Source organism: Eptatretus burgeri, chromosome 7 (assembly GCF_056783735.1).
Source record: "Eptatretus burgeri isolate ZD-2024b chromosome 7, Ebu_testis_v1, whole genome shotgun sequence".
NCBI classification, from domain to species: domain Eukaryota; kingdom Metazoa; phylum Chordata; class Myxini; order Myxiniformes; family Myxinidae; genus Eptatretus; species Eptatretus burgeri.
In genome coordinates this window covers 75,542,170-75,566,565 of record NC_140967.1, presented here as the reverse complement: position 1 = coordinate 75,566,565, position 24,396 = coordinate 75,542,170, and the positions used below count along the sequence as shown (strand labels likewise).

The 24,396-nt window shown below is 44.6% G+C and overlaps 1 protein-coding gene across 4 annotated transcripts in view; it reads left to right on the top strand.

Annotated features, from left to right (window-relative positions):
• The first annotated feature begins 20,038 nt into the window (after positions 1-20,038).
• The window catches only part of LOC147023560 (A disintegrin and metalloproteinase with thrombospondin motifs 16-like), a 184,052-nt gene continuing 179,694 nt past the window's right edge, over positions 20,039-24,396 (top strand). For all 4 annotated transcript variants that reach the window (XM_085889060.1, XM_085889058.1, XM_085889057.1 and 1 more), the window contains exon 1: positions 20,039-21,035. The gene's annotated coding sequence lies outside the window, so the exon portion shown is untranslated. The remainder of the gene's footprint in view (positions 21,036-24,396) is intronic.

The window sequence follows — 24,396 nt, the reverse complement described above, 5'->3', positions numbered from 1 at the left end:
ACGGCAAGTGGAGTTTAAACCCAAAAGCTCTATTTTGGTCTCATCAGACCACATGACCTTCTCCCATTCCTCCTCTGGATCATCCAGATGGTCATTGGCAAACTTCAGACGGGCCTGGACATGTGCTGGCTTGAGCAGAGGGACCTTGCGTGCGCTGCAGGATTTTAATCCATGACTGCATAGTGTGTTACTTATGGTTTTCTTTGATACTGTGGTCCCAGCTCTCTTCAGGTCATTGACCAGGTCCTGCCGTGTAGTTCTGGGCTGATCCCTCACCTTTCTCATGATCATTGAGGCTCCACGAGGTGAGATCTTGCATGGAGCCCCAGACCGAGGGAGATTGACTGTTATCTTGAACTTCTTCCATTTTCTAATAATTGCACCAACAGTTGTTGCCTTCTCACCAAGCTGCTTGCCTATATTGTCCTGTAGCCCATCCCAGCCATGTGCAAGTCTACAATTTTGTCCCTGATGTCCTTAGACAGCTCTCTGGTCTTGCCCATTGTGAAGAGGTTGGAGTCTGATTCATTGAGTGTGGACAGCTGTCTTTTATGCAGATAACGAGTTCAAACAGGTGCAGTTAATACAGGTAATGAGTGGAGAATGGGAGGGCTTCTTCAAGACAAAACTAACAGGTCTGTGAGAGCCGGAATTCTTACTGTTTGGTCGGTGATCAAATACTTATTTCATGCAATAAAATGCAAATTAATTATTTTAAAAATCATACAATGTGATTTTCAGGATTTTTGTTTTAGATTCCGTCTTTTACAGTTGAAGTGTACCTATGATAAAAATTACAGACCTCTACGTGCTTTGTAAGTGGGAAAACCTGCAAAATCGGCAGTGTATCAAATACTTGTTCTCCCCACTGTATCTACCACCAATACAATAAGAAAATAAGAGCATATAGCCAATTTCGCTAAAGTAGAATGGTGGCCATTTTGGAAAATGGTCGCTGAAGCTGACCAAGGCACAATCTCAGGTGGCTCCATATCTAGAATTGTTCGGAATACATTATTCTACATGTGTACCAATTTTGGTGCTTTTATGCAAATTTGAACAATTGATCTGAAATATCACACTATGCTGCAGAACTATATGTAGGATTTCCCCCAGACAGATATTTCTTTAGTTTGCACTTCTGGTAGTTGTATTTCCTACCTTTTGGAAGGAGATGTGTTGTGAGCTAGCATGTTCCATTTCTCTTCAATCCCTCCATCTATAAATCCATCTTTTGGCCCTTTAACTCCAGCTAACCATCTATCGCTGATTCTGCTCTTTGCTTTTCAAACCCTGGAACTCCTCAAAACCCTTTCCTCTTTGCTCTTCAAGCCTTCCTTCCCTCCTTTTCATTCCACATCCAAGCCATCCCCCTTTCACGGGTCTGCGTCACGAATTACCCGATTGGATTGATAAGTTCAATACAATGGACCTGAATTACCTGTTAATTCGTACAAAAGATTTTTGCCTGCAAAACTCCCATTTAAAACACAACAAAGGCTATCATTCGAGCTAAAGGATCATAAATGTGGCAGATATTGCTGCAGTTGACGTCATCGTGCATTAAACGAATACACCAACAACCACAGCCCCTCTCGCTGGTTGTCAAAGACTAGAGCGGATATGAAAACGAGTGAATGAAGTTGGTGGTAAAAGGGTAAAACACTTCACGCTTAAGGGATTTGAGATCTCTGTAGAAAACAGAGATCAGCAAGTAGATTCCGGGCAACTTCCCATGAAGATCAGCAAGCGCTCTCGTGGACCAAGCAGCCTTTCCACAGAGATGTCGACTCTGCAATCGACACTTTCCCATGTATTTCTTAACTCTTGCATCTCGACTCTGCTTTTGACTCGTCATATTTGCCGGTACGTGTCCACTCCATCCCATTTGCCAGGAGATCTTGACTTTGCTCTCGACTAGTCTCGTTTCCTATGACTTTTTATTCATCTTGCTCTCCTTACCATGAATGCTTTGGCCAAACCTGCATTCACATCTGCCTGTTTGGACCTCGAGAGCCACCAAGAGGGCGCTTGCATGCTGCACAGGTCTGCATGTGGCACGGGCTGCGCAGTTCCGCATGTGGCATGAGTTTACATGCATCTGTGTAAGGTGAGGCAGGAGCCTGGATATGCTCCGCTCTGCATTCCAGCTCATTTATTTATATCTATGTTTCCCTGGAATGATTGATGGTGCACCATGTCCTGTGCATAGACTCTGTTAAGACAATATAAGTGAGCTTCCATAAGCGTTATGATAAATTACTGTTGTTTTGTGCCTTTTCATTGTGATTTCTGTCCATCCATTGTAAATACATGCTCATGATTGCTACCATAAATACCTGTCATGGCTGATTGAATAAACCTTGTTGTGCTTGTTGAATAAATGTGTTGTTTGACCTGTTAAACGTTTCCGATCTGCTCGCTTTTGTCCTTTTCCCCATTGGACTGACATCGTGTGTATGCTTAGTTTGACAGGAAGTTTTGCCCCACTGATTGGCTCTGTGATTTGCCAACAGCCATCCACGCTCCGCTCAGCTTTGCATAATATTGTTGTGGTTACCAGATTCGCAAACCACCATTCAGGTCCCTTAGGTGAGGTATCTCGGTAAGTGCATGTGTAGTTAGGCCCAAACCCGTTGTCTAGTGGGAATACATGTCATTTATGCGAGCTGCGACTCTTCAGGATAGCCGTTTTTCTTTCACTATCTTTATTTTGGACCAACCGCCATGATCACAACCACAACATCAACCACCGACCACAACCACCGCTTCACCACAACCGCCACGACCTTCACGCACACCTCACAACCGTAGCATCGCCACCGTTCTTGCCCCGCTGTGGGTACCGGTGTTGGACTCATGCAGAACGCGCGTCGAACAGCGTGTACAAAATCACGGATTTTCTGCTTCAAAAACGGATCAAAAACGACACACGCCCACTTTTTGCCGTCCAATCGGTGAGCGAGGGGCGATTTGGCCCCGCCTCCAGAACGATCGATATATGCAAATTTGTGGATCAAAAAGCCTTCACGCCCACTTTTTCTCGGGCCAATGGGGAGCGAGGTGAAAGGTCAAAGGGAGGGGGTCAAAGGCGAAGTTACGGGGGGGGGGATAAAAGGACCGTGTTCGTCAGTCAGAGGAGAGTCAGCAGAACGAGAACGAGGAGTCGGAACGAGAGAGTCGCAAACAAGAACGGGTCGGAGAGTCAAGAAGAGGAGAGTCGGAAGCAGAGGGTCAAGACTTCGCGGGCGGTGGAGCTGGTCGTCGTGTGCGTTGGAGTCGGAACGGAGGGGACGGAGCTGTGGAAAGGCGGCGACACCAGACGAGGGGGTGCTCGCGTCGTGCAGGAAGCTGCACCCGAGGGAGGCCGACAGCGCGACCTGGCCGAGGTGGAGACGCTCGTCGCACATAATAAAGATCCTCTATACCCCGAGCATCAGCAACCCCCTCCTGTTTCCCCCGCGCTGAGATAGTGCGACCAAGGGGGCCCCGTTCCCACCCCCTGCCAGGCACTGTCCACGAGGCCCGCGGGTTGCGGGGCCATCGCCGCTCCGCGTCTCATCACCAGACGGGTAGGCCCGACCCGGTCTCGGCCCCAGGCCTACCTCATTCTTGGGGGATTTCTTTTCCTTGGTTTTGGGTATGTGTTGTCGGCGCCGTCTGTGAAGTAGAATTGTATAAGTGTTGCCGTGTGCTCGGTAGTCGGTATTAGCTCTGCACTGTGTTTTCACTTTTATATTTGCTTTTTGTGTAAATGGAAGTGTGTTTTCTTTTTTTTGTGTGCATTTGGTGGAATTGTATTTGTGTGCTTCCCGTGTGCCGAGAATAAATGTGCTTTATTGTTGAACTGTTCTCCCGCTTCGCTTCGTCTTTTCCCCCATTGAACCCTCATCTTGCTTCACGTAAAGGGTTGGTAGTGGGCTGAGTACGCCCGATAATTAATCGAACCGTCGAGGTCGACGATAACACCGCTCGGTTATTCTGATAGTACGGAACGGGTCGCTTAAGTGGCCCGTGTCCGAAGTCGACCTGCGGCGAGGTGCGATCGCCCGGTCTACCCTCCGCGTGGGTACTTAGGTAGGTCGAATTTGGCGAGCAACCCTATCCCACGCGGGGGCTGATTGGCTCGATCGCGGTGAGACCGAAAGGTCCACCCGTGACTGGTTCCCGGCGTTAGTCCGAGAGGGTCACGACTGGATTGTCCGTCCGGTGGGCGACGTGCCGCGATTCGAGTTACGTGGCCGTTCGCACGCCGGCGGGCGCGAAATCCGCAACAATATATAGATACGTGGCTGTTGAGTGTGACCCCTAATTAGGGTTGCCATGCCAATGGTAAGGAAACGTGCAACCAAGGAGCGAAAATCCTGCTAGGCTTGGCAGTTCTAATCGGCGGCCATGGTTTCCTCGAAACCCATCGGACTGCAGAGTTATCTGTGGCCAGTGGCCTCAGGACAAGAAGTCACGTAAAGGTCCGAGGAGCTCCCTCGTTTCAACGTCAGACCCCAAATCCATGACTATATATCGTCACCCTCATAACAAAAGTGCCTCAGTCATTTTATTCGTTGATGAAGCTTCTAGGCACCTTTGTTATGAGGGTAACGATATATGTTATATAATTTTAACCTTAATCCTCCCTAATGGCTGTGCAACATCTTGTTCCAGTGTTCTTTTTAATTAACATTCCTTTGGTGGAATCATAACGAGGTCAACACAGCTGTGTTCAATGGGCTGGGAATAAGAATCATTGATGAGAATGGACAGCATGCCACATAATATGATTTCAATTCAAGTTATTGGTATTACTATGTTGTTTACATGTAATTGTTTAAAAAATCATGCTGAGGATTTGGAATCTGGTCAGGATATCAGCGAAGTTCGCCTACTCTTTGTCAAAAGACACTGTGGTACCTTTTACATTCGGCTTAATGTCCCATCGGAGGGATGGCACAGTCATTTATGTAATGCCCTGGCTGCAAAGCACTAGGGTGACGGTTATTAGTTGGGCCAGGAATCAAAATCAGATTAGACAGCTCAGAGGCAAGTGCGCTACCTTGGCACCATCCTGTTGGACAACTACTTCGGCATGACTTCAAAATTCCGAGTGAAATGATTGCAGAATTAACAATTACTCTTTTGGCCAAAATATGCCCTTTCTGATTTATTACTACTACTACTACTACTACTACTACTACTACTACTACTACTACTACATTAATGGCTCCAATTATTCCCACCTTTATGTTGGGTTGGCCAGGGTATTTTTTGGCCAAAGTGTTTCACAAAGCAGCTGACCAGGCATGGCGTTCGACTGAAGGTGGAAGGAATTTCTGGAATTGCTGAGGATTGCCGGCGTTTGCTCGTCGACTCTTCCTGAAAGACACCGTGTAACCTTTACCATCCATAAACTAATGACAACAGATGGGATACCCAACTTAACGTCGATCTGAGGAACGGCTCGCTTTGGGATGCAATACCTTGCTTGCTAAAGACCAATTTGGCAGTTTATAGTTGGGTCAGGAAGCAAACTCAGATTTGATAGCTCAGGGGCAAGTGCACTACCTTTACACCATCGTTTTGGATAACTATTTTGAGATGACTTCAAATTCCGAGTAAAATGATTGTAAAATTAACAATTATGCAGGTCACCAAATTGTGATGTCATCAGTGTCCTTGTCCTTATGCCATACTGTACAATGTTTGCATGTAAGAAATGGATGCAATATTTATTTAATGAAAGGTCGGCTCAAAATTGTTTTTGACCCCATCCCATCCGAATTCAATGAAATCACAGCATGGCATTTCTGTTGATCGAGAATCAGCATTTGCTAAGGGAGAAAAGCAATACAGATCATTCTACAATATGCTGTGTTCAGAACATAGAAATATAGAAAGTTCAGAACAGAACAATTAAATGGAAAACTCTGCTTTGAAAAAAAAAAAATCATAAAAGCCCCTTGTTGAGCTGTTGATTCTGTTTAGGAAGGCTGTGCATCAATCACGGGTAAAAGTTGGTCGAAAGCAAAAGTTGAGTGGAGAAGTGTGGTTGGAATTGTTAACTCATTTTATCATCAGTTCGAGACAGTTTGTCTCTCTTTTTTTTTTTTAAATCTATTTTATTGAGTTAGATGCTCATAGAAAAAATGAACAACACAGGTTGAGATGTGAACATGTACTGCATGTAAAATAGAGCCGAAAGGAAGATACAGACAGTGGGCGCAAAGCACAACAGGAACATGTCAAGGGCCTAAGAAACAGTTGAACAGAGGTAGGACAGGTTAGCATGAATACAGAAGATGATGAATAAGGGAGATGGTTTTACTGATTCGGGGAGGCAATTTCCCAGAAATTCGGTTCAGAACTTGGTGGTTGGGAGAGGGATGAGTGCATCAGGTTTCTGGATAAGGACGGGCCATATTGGATTGGTCTAACGTGAGAGTTCGAAATGCGCGTTTCACAAAGAATTGTACTTTTTTTTTTCTTTTTCCTTTTGCACAAAAGAAATCGCATTGCGCCGATAAATTTGTTAGGGTGTTATAGGCTTTTATCTTGCACTTGGAGGGGACTTTCCAACCATACAAATATTTTGAGAAGTCAACAAGAAGGAAAAAAAAATGAAGCTCCCCAAAAGAGCCTCGAACATGAAATATTCCACAAATAGTTCACCTACCTTTGTGCTTAAAAGAGCAGATAAACTTTTGACTCTCCCTCTCTTCAGCCCTCCTCCATCCTCAGGCACAGTTTAATGGCTGAGGGGACCGCACAAGCACGCACTGGGGTTGACAGGGCCCGAGGGAGTCTCAGGAAAAGAAGGCAGGCAAAGAGAACTGTGCTGATCTTGCTTGTGTCGAGCTTTATCTGAGACAGGGGCCAAGAGGTGCAGAGTTTACAGCCTTTTTTTTCCCCCTGGCCGTTTGTATACCGTGCCATTGATTTTGGAATGCCATGAAATAAACCGTTTCCTCAAGATGGACTTCTGGTCTGGAGCTATTGCGTTCAAAGGAATTGGCTTCTGTTCAGGCCAAAAGGCACAGGGTCAGAACCTTCGACTCATGGGTGATTATTCGCTTGTCCACTGTGAAAACATCGGTGAGGTTTGGCTTACAAGGAAAACCTTTTAGTAGTTCAGACAACAAACATATTGAAAAGAAGTTTGGATTTCATCAATGCTTTTGAATGCAGGTATTGAATGCTGAGCTGAAAGCAAAGCATGAACAGCATTTGTGGAAGAGAATCCAAAATGGACATTAAAAACACCGTTGATGTCGAACTAGACATCACAGGAGAAGATGCACCATCTTCGTTGCAGCTTTGTGCAGTGGGCGGTTCTGTGTTTTTCACGGATTTTAACTGAACTGGAATGCGTATTTAATTTAGATATATTTCTTACCAGTTCCTATTAGCTGTGTAATGGGTATATCTAAACAATGAAAGTGTGACAAAAATGAACCAGTTTAGGTTATCCGAGCTGAAAAACTTGGAGAAGCGTTGATGTTTCTGAACTTGCCCTTCCTTGGAGTGAGACAGAATGTGAAAAGAATGGCAATATACACAACTACTGCGTACGTGACAAAACTGGTTTGGTCCCGAACCTCGTAGTTCGACAAATTTCCTTTCCTTTCACATTCTGACTCACTCTGATGAAGGGAAAGTTCTGAAACGTCACCATTTCTGAAAGTTTTTCATGGTGGAAAACACAAACTGTTGTATTATTTTTTTTATATATTATTACTATTATAATGCTAAAGTATACTGCGATATCTGTAGTGGAATTAGCAATGACGGGTGTGTGACAAACACCCCCTGTAGGTTAGGACTCTTAAAACAAGCTGATGTGGCATGGGTTCATGGTCAACATTCCATTTAATAGGTGCTAGTTGTATATACTCTCTCAAAGGATTGCCTGTCAAATCATCTTCTGAGGAGAATCCAATCGGTGCTGATGATCACCAGGAAGCCAGAATTGGATCCATGGGTCCCCCCCCCCCCCATCATGGGGAGGCTGGCAATTTGCCAAGAAAAAGCTGACAACTCCAATGGAGGCTGTCTTGTGCTGTTGTTAGCAGTGCAGCAGTTGACAAGGCTTGTGTTTTCTCACAGACTACAACTGAGTCAGAATGTGTATTCCATCTTGATATATTACATGGACCTACTTGCATGTATGTCACCCAATGGCAGAACAGCACAACATGGACTGTCTCTGCCAATAGAAATATCTCTGCAACATAATTGATTTGGCTTTGACTTCACTGTGTCACGCACGTCAGCACCAAGGCCAGGTAAGGGGTGGGGGAGGGGGAAGGACAGAGCATGGATAAACAACACTGGGAGAGCAATGGCAAACCAACCAGTATTACCCGAGCCAATAAACTGCTTCGGCCTCACCAATGCTCTTAGTTAATCAAATCAAATCCCTCAAAAAAACAAAACAAAAGAAAAAAACAATATATATATATATATATATATATATATATATATATATATATATATATATATATATATATACATTATAGTACCCTGTAAAAATACCCTGCGTAGACAGTACAGTAACCATCTCCGATTTTGAAAATTCCTCCTAGAAAAAAGTTATGACGTCAAAATATCTCCGCTAATGGAAATCGCCTAAAAAATTATCTCCGAAACTAGGCAAGCTTTTTGAATTCTCTTTGCGGGAATCGAACAGGGCATTAGCAGAGATGAATTACCGCACATATGATACATCACTATGACGTCATTCCTATTTAAAAAAAAAATTTTGTTTCACAACCCAGAGTTTTCATCGGATCTTCGTGAAACTTGCCATGTATATGCAGAAAGCCCACACGCAGGCAGTAACCATCTCCGATTTTGGAAATTCTTCCTAGAAAAAAAAGTTGATGTCATTATATCGCTGCTAATGGAAATCGCCGATACCATTATCTCCGAAACTGGGCACGCTGTTTGAATTTTGTTTGCGGGAATCAAGCCGGGCATTAGCACAGATAATTTATCGCAAACCTGATACATCACAATGACGTCATATTCGTTTTTATGACGTCATCATTAAGAGGACGAGGATCTTAGCTCATTTGAGGTTGTTACATATATATGCCAAGTTTCAGGAAGTTTCGATGAAAACTGTAGGCTATGAAACATAAAAGTCCACAAGAAGAAGATGAAGAACAACAACATGAGTAAGACTTAGAGATCCTCCACGAGGATCTAAAAAACTTCCCATAAGAGAAGGATCTATCCTTTACCCTTCTCAACGCATCACATTTAAGAACCCATTAGACTTGAGGATGGGGCTAATCTGAACATGCATTTCAGGGGTTTCCTTATTTTTTGGAGAAGGAGGCTACCATTAAAAAGTAGCAGGTTACCATCACCGCAAGCGAAGCAAGCACAGCTGTATAGCCGGGGTCCAGGGCCGCCTAGGGCCCTGGAAGCCGGAGGATCCTAGATGGCTGGAGATGCATTCTAGCATGATTTCTGACATGAAATAGTTCTCATATTATCATGCTGTTGGGGTGGAAAACTCCACAAAAATAGGTGGTTAGGCCTATACTGGATGTGGTTGCATTAACATACTGACTGGTTGACTGAAATTTAGCTATACTGTATAGTTAGTTCAAGCAGCTTTTAAACAGGGTTCATTAATTTAAGGCCATGGTTTAGGGCACACCAAGGTGTCTGGAAGATGGAGTATCTAAGCACTTTAAAAGAGAGGCATTTTAGCAACTTTTGGGCCATACCTTAGTTCTTAATAGGGAGATGATACTGCACATGGTGGAGTACAGTGAGCAATCTGAAGTAAGTGTGTTACATAATAATAGTGCAGATGAACTCGCATTCATTAAGGAAACCATATTCCATTTCACTTCTGTGAGTGTTCAGGGTTTGATGTATGAATGCTGTGAGCACGAAGGATTAGATTATTATAATAATGTTGGGTAAAATGTGCCAACCAAACTATTAATACTGCAAATTCTGTATACATCAGGATCTAAAGTTTGAATGAAGTAATAGACTTATAGTGATATTATTTAATTCCAGTAATCAAGGAAGTGTGATATTTTTGATATCTATACAAAACATTCTCGGAGTTATACTCATCTTGCATTTCTGCTGTCAAACCAATGACAAACTCGTATACCGGTAAACAATATTTCAATCAATCTTTACTATTAAAATCAAGTCCTTTGGGAATCTGTCACTAGATATGTTGTTTTATAGAAAGAAAAATTAATTCATAAATGAGATTTCACATTCAAAAAGTTTATTAGATATTTTTGTGCTGCAAACATTCTACATCCTCAACTTTCAAAACGATGTTCTCCAAATTTCAGGATCAAAGTAGCCATGAATTCACAGTCTATTTTCAGTTGCAAACATATCCAACATCTTTATGATATTATTCTAGCAGGAATGAACACATGACATTATATGTAATTGAATAATCAATGATTGAACGTTAGTAAACTTAAAATGTATTTGGGATGAAGAAACGTTCCCTAGCAAAGAACAAATGGTATACAGTCAAAGCTCGTTACTATGCCACCTCGCTTCTATGCCACTCTCGCTATTATACCACTTTTGCTCGGTCCCGACAAAATTCAATACAAAATAAATTTACTATGCCATCCCCTACTCTCGCTACCATGCCACTACTGTGTGACTGTTAAAAGGCACGAGTCGTGAAAAAGTCTGTATTGCGCAGTGCTCGATTATCACACTCATGTCCAAAGGCGAAGCGACGAACTACATTCCAGCTGCGCACAACATAACTCAATACGTACGCGCATAGTCAGACTGTGTCAAAACACGCGATTCTTCTCCCCGATGCCAGCCACAACAAGCCAATCACAACACGCACAACGAGACACAAAAAAAGCGCGAGTACACACACACAGACACGCAGGCACACGTACAACAGTGACATCATTTTTTTTCAAATTCAGCCCATAATGTCAGCTCAGAAACGCAAGCGAACCGACTTTATGCTGAATGAGAAGAAGGAGATCATCGATGCCGCGAAGAAGGAGCCGAATCAGTCCAAGTTGGCCAGGGAGATTAGCAAGAAATGGGGCGTCAAAGTAAATAGAACCACCGTGAAGGGCATTCTCAGCAAGAAGGATGCAATCGAGGATGCAATCAAAGCTGGATTTCCATCGAAGCGCATGAAGTTGACCCAGGCTCACGACCCGAAGCTTGATGAGGGAGTGCTCATGTGGCTGAAGCAATCAAGAGGACAGAATGTGCCTGTCAGCGGCGATCTTATCAAGGAGAAGGCGATGAAACTGGCCGAGCTGATGCACATCCCAGACTTCATGGCGAGCGACGGTTGGTTGGGCAATTTCAAGAAGCGCCACGGCATCACGTTCAAGACAGTGCAGGGCGAAGCTGGAGCGGTGGATTCGCAATCCCTTCTTGAGTGGCAACAACAGGTTCTCCGGCCCTTACTCGGGCAGTTCTCCGCAGACGACGTCTTCAACCTGAACGAGACTGGACTCTTCTGGCAGCTGCTTCCGAACAAGACCATGGCTTTCAGGGTAGAGCGGTGTACTGGAGGAAAGAAAAGCAAGCAAAGGATCACTCTTCTGGTTTGGGGCAAACATGAGTGGCAGTGAGAAGTTCCCTCTTCTGGTGATTGGCAATTCCAAGAAACCCCGTGCCTTCAAGAACAAAGAGATCCCGGTCAAGTACAAGGCAAACTCGAAGGCGTGGATGACGGCGGAGCTTTTCGAGGAGATGTTGCGTGCGTGGGACGGACGACTCGGCCAGCAGGGACGCAGAGTGCTGGTCTGTCTCTAACTTCTCTGGCCACCCTCCCGAGCTCGAGCTGAACAACATCCAACTGTTCTTCTTCCCACCCAACACGACAGCCAATTCCCAACCAATGGATCAGGGAATCATAGAGAACCTCAAGCGCCACTACAAGAAGCTCCTGCTATGCCGCCGGCTTGAAGCCATAGACGAGGGAAAGGAGTTCAAGTTCACGTTGCTCGACGCTCTACACGTCGCCGGCGTGCTTGGGAGCAGGTCGGCAAGTCGACGATCAGGAACTGTTTCGCGAAGGCCAAGTTCATCGAAGAGGAGATCCAAACTGAGCCACAGGATGCGGAGCTGCCCGACATCTGGGAAGCTCTGCCTGCCGAGGAAAAGATGTACGAGAACAAGGAGCTCGAGCTGTCTGACTTTCTCGAAGTCGACGAGCGCCTCGCGACTGGCGGGTATTTCACGCTGGAGGAGATTGCGGAGGAGATTCTGTGCAGTGAGGAGCCGGTGGAAAGCGAAGATGACGAGTTAACTGTCGAGGAGGAAATCGTTCCGTTCGAGGAAGCCCAGCGCGCTTGTAGCACCGTCCGGAAGTTCATGCAGCAGAGAAGCGGGAAGCCCGGTGTGATGCAAGCGTGCGATCGGCTGGACAACGAGATGCACGAGATCCGCCGAAAGAAGATGCGCCAGCCGACGATTCTTGAAAGCTTAGTGTGTCGTGAATTTCTCGCCATGCCATATGTTAGTGTGTGAACTCTGTTAGTGTGTGTATGTTCTCCGTTTGCTTAGCTTATACAACAGTCGTGCCTTTTACTTGCTGGAATAAATTTTGTCTAAAGATTAACTACAGATGGGTAACTTGAGAAAATAAGGCCGTTTTTACAAAATCTCGTTACTATGCCACTCTCGCCACTATGCCACTCTCACTACTATGCCACTTTTACTCGGTCCCGACGGGTGGCATAGTAACGAGCTTTGACTGTATGTTCTGTGTAAATTCTTGAAGCTGATGGTTACAGTACTGTTTAACAGTGTTTAACCTATAGTCATTTAGCAAGTTAAGCAACACAATTGGAGTCACTGTCACTATCAGATGAAATGTCTTCTGCATTAAATTGTTGCACTGCTTCATTTTCAGTCAGAGGGAGCAATTCTGATTCGACAGGCAAGTCATCAGTCAAGAGAATTTGGGGACATGCAAACGAAGTTGATGGTACACTAACAAGTCGTTGATTTGGGAGCTTCCGTCGAGGTTTTTGGCTACGCCAGTCAAGTACACATTGTCAGATAAGGAGTTCGCCATCATTTGAGCCAACTCGAGGACCATTGATTGAGATTGTTAACAAGGCATCTAGCATGTCATTTTTCATTGCTGACCTCATTCTTGACTTAATACGCTTAAGGGCGCTGGCTCCCCGTTCTGGCCATGCATTGGAAACTGGCAGAGACATACAAATTTCCGCAAGTTCTACCAGTTTGGGGTAAAAGTGCTTGTACTCCTGTTTCTTAGATAAGATTTGTTTAAGTACCCATTCTGTTGGTGTGCGGTTAGATTTTAACGAAAGTACTTCAGCAGGCACGTTTTTTCCATGAATTTAATTCAAACTTAAAATTCTGCCATACAGCAACAACTTTCTGCTGACCAGCTTTCTCAAAAAACTGACCACCAAGTAGGTCAATGTAATCTGCACTATACTCTGAAAATCCATGGTCATCAGCTTCAGGTACTAAAAAAAACCGAAAAATCGGCGCTGAAGTAGGCGGCGACCTTTGACATTTTTTCTCTGAGTAGACGGCTGCAGGTCGCCGGTAACCAGCTTCTCAGGAAACCCCTGCATTTAAGGAAATAACTGTCTGATGACCTGGATGTGTGGATGCCTTCATCAGACCAGATTCTAAAATCCGTAACAATAGATATATATATATATATATATATATGTATATATATATATATATATATATATATATATATATATATATTTTTTCTCTCCCCCTCTGCCATTTTCAATCGGTCCATTACCTCCCCTTTACCAAACATCATTTCAACAATCCCTCCTTTTCCCCCATTAGTCCGAACCCCCTCTCCCACCACCACCCCCACTCCGCGGCTCCTTTTGACAATCCCTTCTTCACCCCATCGGTCTTGCCTTCAGTCCCACAGTCGTTCGGTCATCCCTTGGCCCAGCAGTGTCCCTCTCAATTTTCACCCCATTCGCGCATTGCTTAATTGGGCATGTTCGATCGTCTGTGGTCGTTAATCCTTCAAGCTGATTGGATTACCTTCACCGCATGGGGTTGTGTCCATTCTCACATGCATGTTCATGGCACGAGGTGCGTAGCTTTTCCCGTGCACGGTGGGGTGCGGCACATCTCGCAGGAAGTGTGCAGCGAGGACTGCACAGTGAATGCTTGCATATGAGGGAGGGGGTGGGAGCTCCCATGCGGCTCTGGGTGCATTAAGGGAGGGGTGGGGGCTGCACTGAGATTTCCATAAGAATGACGTGTCATTTTCCACAAGCTGCATCGTGAACCCACCCGCATCAGATGCGCACCAATAAGGAAGAGGCTCATATGAGCCGAGATGGAAAAAAAGCGATATATTAAGAGGAAGAGGACAGAAGCGCATGAGAGGAGATGGAAAAAGGTGAGATCCTGTGAGGAAAAGGAGCTTGAGCTGTCCTTCATCCTTGCGGGATAAAGCTTATGAGAGTAATAAGAAGGAGAGGACGGAGAGGAGGGCAGTGTGGAAAGCCCAGAATGCGGTTTGGTTCGTGGGGGAGCTGCTGGACACGGGGGCCTAGCATAAATGGAGTTGCTTGCAACTGGCACATATCTGGGATGCCAGAGAGGACTCGCTTCCTGGGTCTTGGCATGTCAGGGATGCTGCTGTGTGTTCCCATCGTGGCACATTAGCCACTGCCCATCTTCACCATCCATATTCCCCATTCTCTGGTATCTTTGGGTTTGGGCAGTCCAGTCAGGCTATGTGAGGTGAGGGAGAAAAGAAAGGACCCTACTTTTTTTTTCTCTTTTCAAGTTCTTGTCGTTGTCTTCTCCCCTGAGTGAATGCTGGCCAGGTCTCTTGTGTTGGTAAGATTGTACAAGAAAGTTAACGTGTTATGGTTAAATCTGCTCTTATGTGCCTTTTGCTTTCTTGCTTGTAAATGCACGCTTTTGAGTGATTGCTTGCGTGTGAAATAAATAATTGTTTGTTGTTATTTCCAATCTGTCTCAGTTGTTTTTTTCCTTCATTAGTCTGACACAGTGTACAAGTATCGTTAGACGGGAAGTTGTACCCCACCTGATTTGCTCCAAACAAACCCCACCTGATTTGTTTGCCGGTGCTGCACCTATCTGTTCCGCTCGGCAGAACATCACCAAATCAAGGTGCTCGAGGTCAAATCCAGGAGTGCTTTTAATTTATTTCTTTTTATTTTGCAAAAGCAAAAACAAACGTCAAATCACATCATTGAAGGGGTACTCTGCTCTTTTTTTTGTTTTTATTAACACGTGATCTGGTGTTGTATGCGTGTGGGTGAGCACGTGTGTGCGCTTGTTGTTTTTGTGTTTGTGTTTCCCGGGGCACAAACATGGCTGGTTTCGTGTCCGGGTTGGGCATGATAAGGTGTTGGTTGTGTGAGTGTTGTGGTTCTCATTGGGTGTTGTGCACGTGTGAATCTGGTGTTTGGGATTTGGTGTTGTTTGTTGCTCACCTTATCCAGCTGTTTGCACTATCCAGTTTTTGCCACTTGCATCAGAGGTGTGTATTGTGTGGGTATGCCCACCGTCTCCCCAGTTTGGCTACCCTCCCGGCTCTTCGTGTGCCATGCTTCCAAAGTAAATCTGAATCATTTGTTATATATAGTGTCGAGGACACGGAACCCAAAGTCAAATTTGTGGCCAGATTGCAGGCAATGACCTGCTATGGCTGACTGGGTCACTTTTCCAAGCCCAATTGCTCTATCATGTTCATCAAGTCGTTGTTTCAAATTTCTTCCAGTTTCACCAATGTAGAATTGGTCACAGTCTTTGCATGATGAATAGTTAACTACTCCAGGTTTATCAACAGTTGGTATTGGGTCGTTTAGTTTTGAGATGACATTATGGGTGGTGCGTAGAGGCTTGTAGGCTACGCCAATCCGCGCAACACGTACTATCCTGCCAATTCTTTCTGAAAGGCCCAGGTAGTATAGCAGTACACAGTGCCCAAGTGTGTCTGACTCCTTCTGTTCTGTCCTTTTTGGCTCTTCCAATGTGGGAAGTATCCCCTTGTTGGACCCATTTTTGAGCAGGACTCCTCCAACTAATCTGATTTCTTTAATTGCCTCAGTTTTGGATGATAACACCATCCATGCCCTAAGGTCTACTAAGGTCCATGATGCACTGCGTTTGTGGGAGATTGGGTTGCAGGATCTGCTGTTCTTTCCTGAAAGTTTCTGGAAATTTCCTGAAAATATCAGTTGTTCTTTTCCGTTCCAATCGGTTCTTCTGACCACGTCCTTGTCAAAGTGAACATCTCTCTGGCTCATCTCAGAGATCCACCTCAGCAGCATTGAGTCTGGCATTTCACTCAGGCCATCTGGCAGGGTCTCCAAGCAGCCATCAAACTTCTAGTGTGGTCTCCCATCGCTGCTTTCTCCAACATCACCTCGTCCTGGGAATTCTTTCAAAGAAACTTGCTCTCTCTCTCATGCACAGATTTATCTCCTCTCGTCTTCAGTTGTCCTACCCTTCCTCCCACCCTTGGTTCACTGAAGCTTGTGGCGAGGCAGTTGTCCTGAAACGACTTGCCTTTGCCTCATGGAAAGCAAACCCAACTGAGGGTAATCTCAGTTCTTTCCATCAAGCTCGGAACAAGTGTGTATCTATGCTTAGGAGAGCCAGAAAACAACATCTTTCTAATCTCAAGTCTGAACTCTCAAACCTCTCTCCCTCCTCACAATCCTGGTGGCATCTAATCAAATCTGTTTCTGGTGTATGTTCCCCCTCCATCCCCTCCCTTCCCTCAAATGGCCACACTGCTGATACCACACGTAAAAAGGCTGAATGCCTAAACTCGGTGTTTGCATCGAAATCTTGTGCCCAAAACCCATTGCTTTCTGTACCCACCTTACCCAGTCGCATCCAACTGTCCCTGGACTCTGTGTCCTTTTCCTTTTGACAAAGTGGAGAGCTTGCTGTCAAACCTCTACTCAGATTCTGCAACTGGTCCAGATGGCCTCAGCCCACGTGTCCTAAAAACCTGCTCCTCTGCTCTTGCTCACTCTCTTTCTGTTCTATTCACCCTCTCATTTGCCCAAGGTCATCTGCCATCTGCTTGGAAATCAGCAAACATCACTGCCCTGCACAAAAATGGTGCAAAAACAGGTCCCTGCAACTACAGATCAATCAGCCTTCTCCCAATCATCAGCAAGGTTATGGAATCCATCATCGCTTCAGACATGAAATCCTTCCTCTTCTCCAATGGCTTGATTTCCGATCATCAATTTGGTTTCAGACCAGGTCGCTCTACCCTAGATATGCTGCTTCTGCTCTCCCAACAATGGATGGAGGTACTCAATGCCGTATCCCTGGACATATCACGTGCTTTTGACACGGTCTGGCACCCTGCCCCAACAACAAACTCTCTTCCTCTGGTATCAAAGGCCATCGCCACTCATGGCTCACAAACTTCCTCTCTTGTCGCAGTCACCATGTGGCCCTAAATTGACTTCTTTCATCCCCTCTTCCTGTCCAGGCTGGAGTTCCTCAGAGTAGCGTTCTGGGCCCTGTTCTTTTTCTTGTTTTCATCAATGATCTCTCTGACTCTCTGGAAAAATCCTCTTTATCTCTTTGCTGATGACTCCACCCTCTGCCATACCATCTGTCATCCCTCAGACCGGCAAGCAGCAGCTTCTTTGCTCTCTGCAGATCTGGGTAAAATCACAAACTGGTCCAACACCTGGAACATGTCTTTCAATCCGGACAAATCTCACACTCTCACTCTGTCTCTCCGAAAGGACCTTCTGGAACCCCCCCCCATCTACTTCCTCAACAATCCTCTGGAAGAAGTCCTTTCTTTCAAGCTTCTGGGTCTCACTATCTGCCATGATTTTTCCTGGGAAAGCCACATTTCCAACCTGGCCTCCAAAGCCAGTCGCCGACTGGAATCCTCCATCATGCAAAGTCCTTCCACGGCCCACCTGAGCTCCTGACCACAAACAAAGCTTTTGTCTGCAGCCTGATGGAGTACTGCTCTTCCCTCTGGGCTGTTGCTACTGCCTCTCACCTTTCTCAGCTTCATGCAGTGGAAACCAAGGCATTTCGGATCATTGGTATCTCTCACGATGAGGCTGAGTCTTTGTGCTTCTCACTCTCTCACCACAGGCAGGTTGGTGGTCTTTCTGTCTTCTTCCGTCTCCTCTCCGGTTTCGCCCCCCTGCTCTGTCTGCGATTTGCCCCACCACATTTCCACAGGGCGCTCACGGTCCGCCAGCAACCCCCTTCTGGTAAAACTACCAAAATCACGAATCACTGCTCACCTTCACTCTTTAATTCCTCTTTTTTTCCCCCACCTTTGGAATAAACTCCCTCACTCTGTTCAATCCCATTCTTCCCTCCAGGCTTTCAAAACGGCTGTTCACCACCACCTCTTATCATCCCCCATCCAAATCCTTCATCTTTTCTACCCCCGTTGATCTACCCCAAACTCACCTCCTTCAAATTCCCTGCTTTCCTTCCTGAAAGTGCCTGTAGTGGCCATCCTGTATTCCCCATGTTCCCCACCCCATCCCTCTCCCTTCCAGATCTCCTTATGTTTCTGTTCCCCACTGTTTTGTCCTTCCCATTCCCCTCTTGTCTCATGCCCCCCCCCCTTGCTGTGTGTTGTGTGTGAGCTCTCATCCGAGCCTTGACAAGGTTTTAAAAAAAAATGCAGTTAAAATCCAGTAATCTGCTGGTGTGGTTGATTTTTGTTCCATTTCCATGTGAGCCATTTCTCATGAGTCTCAAATATCCTTCGTTCGAGTTCCTCCATCACCAACAGTACCAATGGTACTGGCTCCCACGGTACTGGAACAGATATGTAGACGACACTTTCGTCATTGTACGTACGAACATGGGAGACCACCTACTGGGAAAACTTGGCCGGGAATTCCCCCAGCATTAACTTCACAATGGAAATTGAAAATGAAAGCAAATTGGCATTTTTGGACGTGGAGGTTCACTGGAAGCCTGACGGCTCCCTCAAGACCGGTTTGCAGGAAACCAACCCACACCAGCAAATTACTGGATTTTAACTCCTGCAACCTAATCTCCCACAAACGCAGTGTAGCACGAACCTCAGCAGCTCAGCTCCCAAGCATGTACCATGTGCAAACGTCAAAAGCTGGTACATGCTTGGGAGCCTCATTGGTATGCATCACTGTCTGCACTGGCATTGATGATTCGTCAATATGCGATGAAACCGGTCCGGTAGTTGAGGGGGTGTGTAGCGTTGAGTTTCTCATGTGTGTACTATGTGTGAACGTCTTTATAGTTGTTGAGGAACTTTGGAAGGGTTCGAAACAGCATAGCGTTTACCTTGTTTCGGCCTTCTTGGGTTGCTTTATGCAGCTTCTTCAGCTGGAGGAGCGTGGGAGGGGTCAATTGTTTGTAGTGTAATCCCAGCCACCTGGGTTTAGTTGATTAGGTGAGAGCTGATTGGCTATTCCCTCAATCCACAGGTGAGAGATGAGGGTGAGTCTATATATATATATATATATATATATATATATATATATATATATATATATATATATATATATATATATATATATATATTTATATATATATATATATATATATATATATATATATATATATATATATATATATATATATATATATATATGTGTGTATGTATCTGTAAATCTTTTGACAGGATGTTGTTCGAGCAAGTCACCAAAAAAAGAATTACTTTGTGAACAGATCAACAAATTGTTTTATCTAATCTCCAAAGCCTGCATGTTTCTACATATCATGAGACACTAGGAGAGACACGTTGGTGTTCACAACTAAAATATATTGGTGTGAGGCTGGTTTGAGCATCGGACACAGTCAAAGTGGATGCGATCCCTGACAATAATACACAAGCGGTATCAGGACTTATGTTCAGTAGAGCAAAAGCACTAGGCAGGAGGTGGGTGGGAAAGGGAGGGTCAGAACATCGTTTTGTTGGATAAGGAAAGGAGGCAGTGAGGAGGGGGATTAGGGGGTGTCCGAGAGTCGTGGGAGTGGGTGATGAGAGACGCTTCGTTCTGAACTCCATGCGATTCGGTCTTGGGACATTGGGCTGATATAACGCGTCCGGGTAGTGTGCTGCTCGGCACTGATTGTAGCGATCGGAGAGTTCGCATTTGACAGTTGCTCAAGTCAACGCATTTGCTCAGTTCTGACGGTTCAAATAGCACGCGTGTTTGTGTCTGGGCATCATGCGCGTGGCATCCCTGGCACAATCCTTTCTCGAGAGGCCGGCTTCACTTCATTGAGAAAGAGGACTCCCTCGGCAGCGGTCATCGTCACAAGTTGGTCATGGCTCAGAGCAAGTTCTGCATGGATCCTGGCTCTGCCGTGATCCTCTGCCTTGCGCTTCTCCCTCTTCTGAGCTTCGCTATAACACCGCTGCCCCGGCACGTCCAGGCACGGCGTCTCCGCGGAAAAGCGAAAAATTGTGTAAAAGTGCGGCGAGAGAATGATGAAGGAAAGGGGAGTTTGAAAGGGTACACGTGGACGTGTGGAAATCAAAGAAGTGGAAAATATGTTGCTTTATGATAAATGCGAGGGAAGATGATGAACAAGGATCTGTATGATTTTTGTGTCAAAAATTTTTTTTTTTTTATCAGGGAATAGCAAGTGTAAGTTAACACAATGCTTGACAATTCAATTGATTTGCCTTTTTGCTGATGACAATATTCAAACTTGAACAAAACTGTTTGAAACAATTGTTTGATGTGTTCACCTCATGTGCATCGTTCAACACTTTATGTCGATAATTTATTATTTTTTTTTAATGTGTAAAGCCCTCTTGACTGTCACTTTGGTGGGAGCGCAGAAAGCAATTCATACCGTGACAGGTGAATAGGCGAAGAAACCAGACACGCAAAAAGAAAAAGGCCTGCGGGCTAAGGTGTGTGACTTCACCCTTGTGCTCTTTGGCGCCTCTCCCAACCCTATTTCTCTCCAGGGCCCATCTCTTTGGGCACAGCCAGGCTCGCCTGGGCAGCTCGCCTCGCCGGAGCCACAGGCACCAGTCCTTGGCAGAGGTACGTCTGGCGGTCATACGTCTCAAAATGCTCTCTCTTTGACCCGTTGCGTGAGTAGAGTGAAATTCAGGGTCAGACTCACTTCTTTACTTACAAGCCATCAATAGAATGTCTTTCCTTCCCTCTCTCCCTTCTCTCTCCTTTCTTCCTTACATCCTTCAGGAATGTTTTTCTTTATCAAGTTTTGAATGTTCTTGAATCATTTCTCAGTGATTGTAGAACACGATGACCAGGGATTGTGGAGCATAATATATGACCACTGCTGATTTAGTCCTCATTCCATCGAAAGACTCGTGCCTGTTTTGCAGCAATTCATATTCCAACTACATTTTGACAACTACTCGTATAAGAGCAATGCGGATGGAAATTGTAGAGAAAATGAATACCCTGAATTAGGTATGAAAACTTAACGACTCGTAGTTAATGTGATGATGTTTCAGCAAAGAAAGTACCCAGGTTTGAGTTCACAGTTTTTTTTTTTCGCACAGAAAAATAATTGATTATTGGTTATTGATGGTTTTTTCAACAGATATTGGAAAACCAAGAAAGGAGGGATTGTAGGCGTCCGTGCACCCTGCTGTTGGTGTGTTTTCACTGCATTCTGTTCTCTGTTCTAGTTATTCTGTGAACCTCGACTTTGTATACAAAAAGGGGGGAGAGAGAGGTAGCATGAATTAAAAAAGATGGAGGTGATGGGAACGTAGTGGAGAGCATGGAACTTGCTGGGGTTGGGGGTTATCAGGGGTAGGTTAGGAGTCCAGATTTCTAACACTTTTGCTTGCATAATATGTAGATGTCTCTTTGTTCACCAATATTATGCAAATCCCATTGTGTCATGTGGTGATGTGCGAAAGTTTGCAAAATGTCGTAAACATATGAGGGCAAAAGTCACATACAACCTAGAAAGAGTTTTGTTCCTCATGTAACCTTGAACTCATTTGTTTGAGCATTTCCACATCTATTGCACAAACCCTTATGCACTACAAACAAATATTTTGAATGTCGACATTACATAAAGTTTCTACATTGAGTATAATAATCATATTTAAAAAAAACTATAAAATTTTGATAATATTGTTTGATAATAATAAAAAATATACACTGATAATATTGGGTAGGTATGACCCCAATATGGCCGAATGTTTTGTATGCCTTCATGATTGTTTCTAACTTCTGCACAGGTGTATTACTTGTGCTCTACAATGGTGAAGTCGCTCATCGGTAGTGAGCTTGCCTCACAGCTGTCTCATGCCTAGTTCCTGGTTTTAATCATTGGTGGAAACAGATGCAAGTGTAACTGAAATTTACTGTGTTGGAACGAGATGGCGAGCTCGCTGAATGGTGGAGCCTTTAAGCCGGCTGTTCTTTTTGATTTGTGAACGTTAAAGATCCCATAATACCTTTTGCAAGGGCAGGCTTTGAGACCACTACCCTCAATTCAAAATTATTTGCTCGCGTCGGTTATAATTAACTTGTTTTGCCTCACATGGACCCTCTTTGGTTTGTAACCCATGACGTTCCATAAATGGCCAGCCGCCAACGGGCGATTATATTGAATAATATTATTTGTTTTGATTTCACTAGAAAGCGGAACTTCGTTAAGCTCGGCACAAATTGTGACATGCTTCTGAAAATTGTGACATCACCCAAATCCAGCATTAGTGAGCAAAGCGTGGCTTATTGTACAGGTTGTTAAATAGGAGTACATATTTAAACCTAAATAAAGGTCAGTACCAATGTTTCCTCTTGTTTCCTTATTACGAAAAGATAACTGTGTTGTTTTATTTAGACGTTTGGTTAGTACATATTGTCTTTATAGTCTGAATGAGGAGGCCAAAAGGTCCTTTTGGCCATGTTGCAAAGTCATAGTTGGAAACATTGGTGAGCTATGATTACTAGCAGTGAGACGATGGGAATCTTGAAAGTTTCCACTAGAGGGCGGAATTGTATCCCTTATTTGCATAATTAATAAAAAAAAATTGTGCTAATGCAGGCTGAAGTCACTTAGATGCGTGCTTCAAGAACTGTTGAAAAGATCATATTGAAGAACCCTTTCTACTACAGTGGGAATAATGAAAGTAGAAGCCTCCTTCTAGTACCACGCCTAAAAGGTCTTCGTCAAGGCCAATGCATGAAATCATGGCATGAAATTTAAAGTAACAGGAAGCGTTTGCTCCCAGATGAATATACCTGAACTAACTTTTTTTGGACACAGTTGCAAAGGAGCTGAACATATAGCAGAAGATCAACATTGAACATGGTGTGCCCACCATGTGGCTTAACAAACGAGAACACTGTGGCCTCCCTTCAACTAACACCCAAACGTAATCCGTGATCTTGCAAGAACTGATCTTTTCTTGCAGCAACTGATTGCAAAAGGTCACCCAGCTCAACAATACTTCGCACTGTTTCTCACACACATGAAGTTTGATCCTGAGCATTTGAACCCCAAATCTTTTGTTATAGATGCCCAAAATCACCAGGTCGATTTCTGTTTATGGAGTCCTCTCAAGGTTCATGTTTCCCAGGATGCGATGAAATCATTACCCATGCTGAATGATGCAATCTAAGCTAAGCTTCCTTGCCTCCTTTGTGATCAGATGTTTTCAACAATATTGCTTGTTTGGATGTAGTTCCGACAGATTTGTGTCGAGGTAGCGGGTTTACCTTTGAGCTCGTTAGTCTAGGTTCGATTGCCGACCCAACTGTAAGTTGTTGATTTCGCGCTTCACAGGCAGGGCTTTGCATCACATAGTGCACCATCCCTCAGAAAGATTTTAAAGCTGGGGATGTGTCTGCTAGCATTAGTCGGTGGAGATTAATGATCCCATGGTGTTTTTCGTGAACCATGGAAGAATTATCACTTGCTCGCTGGACAAATTCCAAATTCCTGCCAAAACTAGCTCCAATTGAACATCAGACCTACTAGTTAGTGAGACAGTTGAGCCATTCGACATCCTGCGGCTGACCCCACAAGAAGGTGAGATTAATTAGTGGCCATTAAAGAAGTCGCAGTAGTCCTTGATTGGATGTTGTAGTTTAAAATTGACAAAAGACACAAACAGGCATTCTCGAAACATGTTCCGCACTCGCCCTGAATTGACTCATGTTGTCTCATGTGCTGATAATGCTCTCATTTTAACTTTCATACATTGTACTCTTACCAGCCAGGCCTGGTGTAGGGTCAACAGTTAAGGTGGCAGGCTTAAGATCCTAGGGTCTTGAGTTCAAGCCCTTTTCAGGCTGTTGAATTAAAACTAGGTAGGGTTGTCTCAGACTGTCATCCTTCTGAGGTTGGCAAATTGAGTACCAACCAGCTTACTGGGTAATAACCATTAGGGGTAACCTGTCTCAGAGTGGT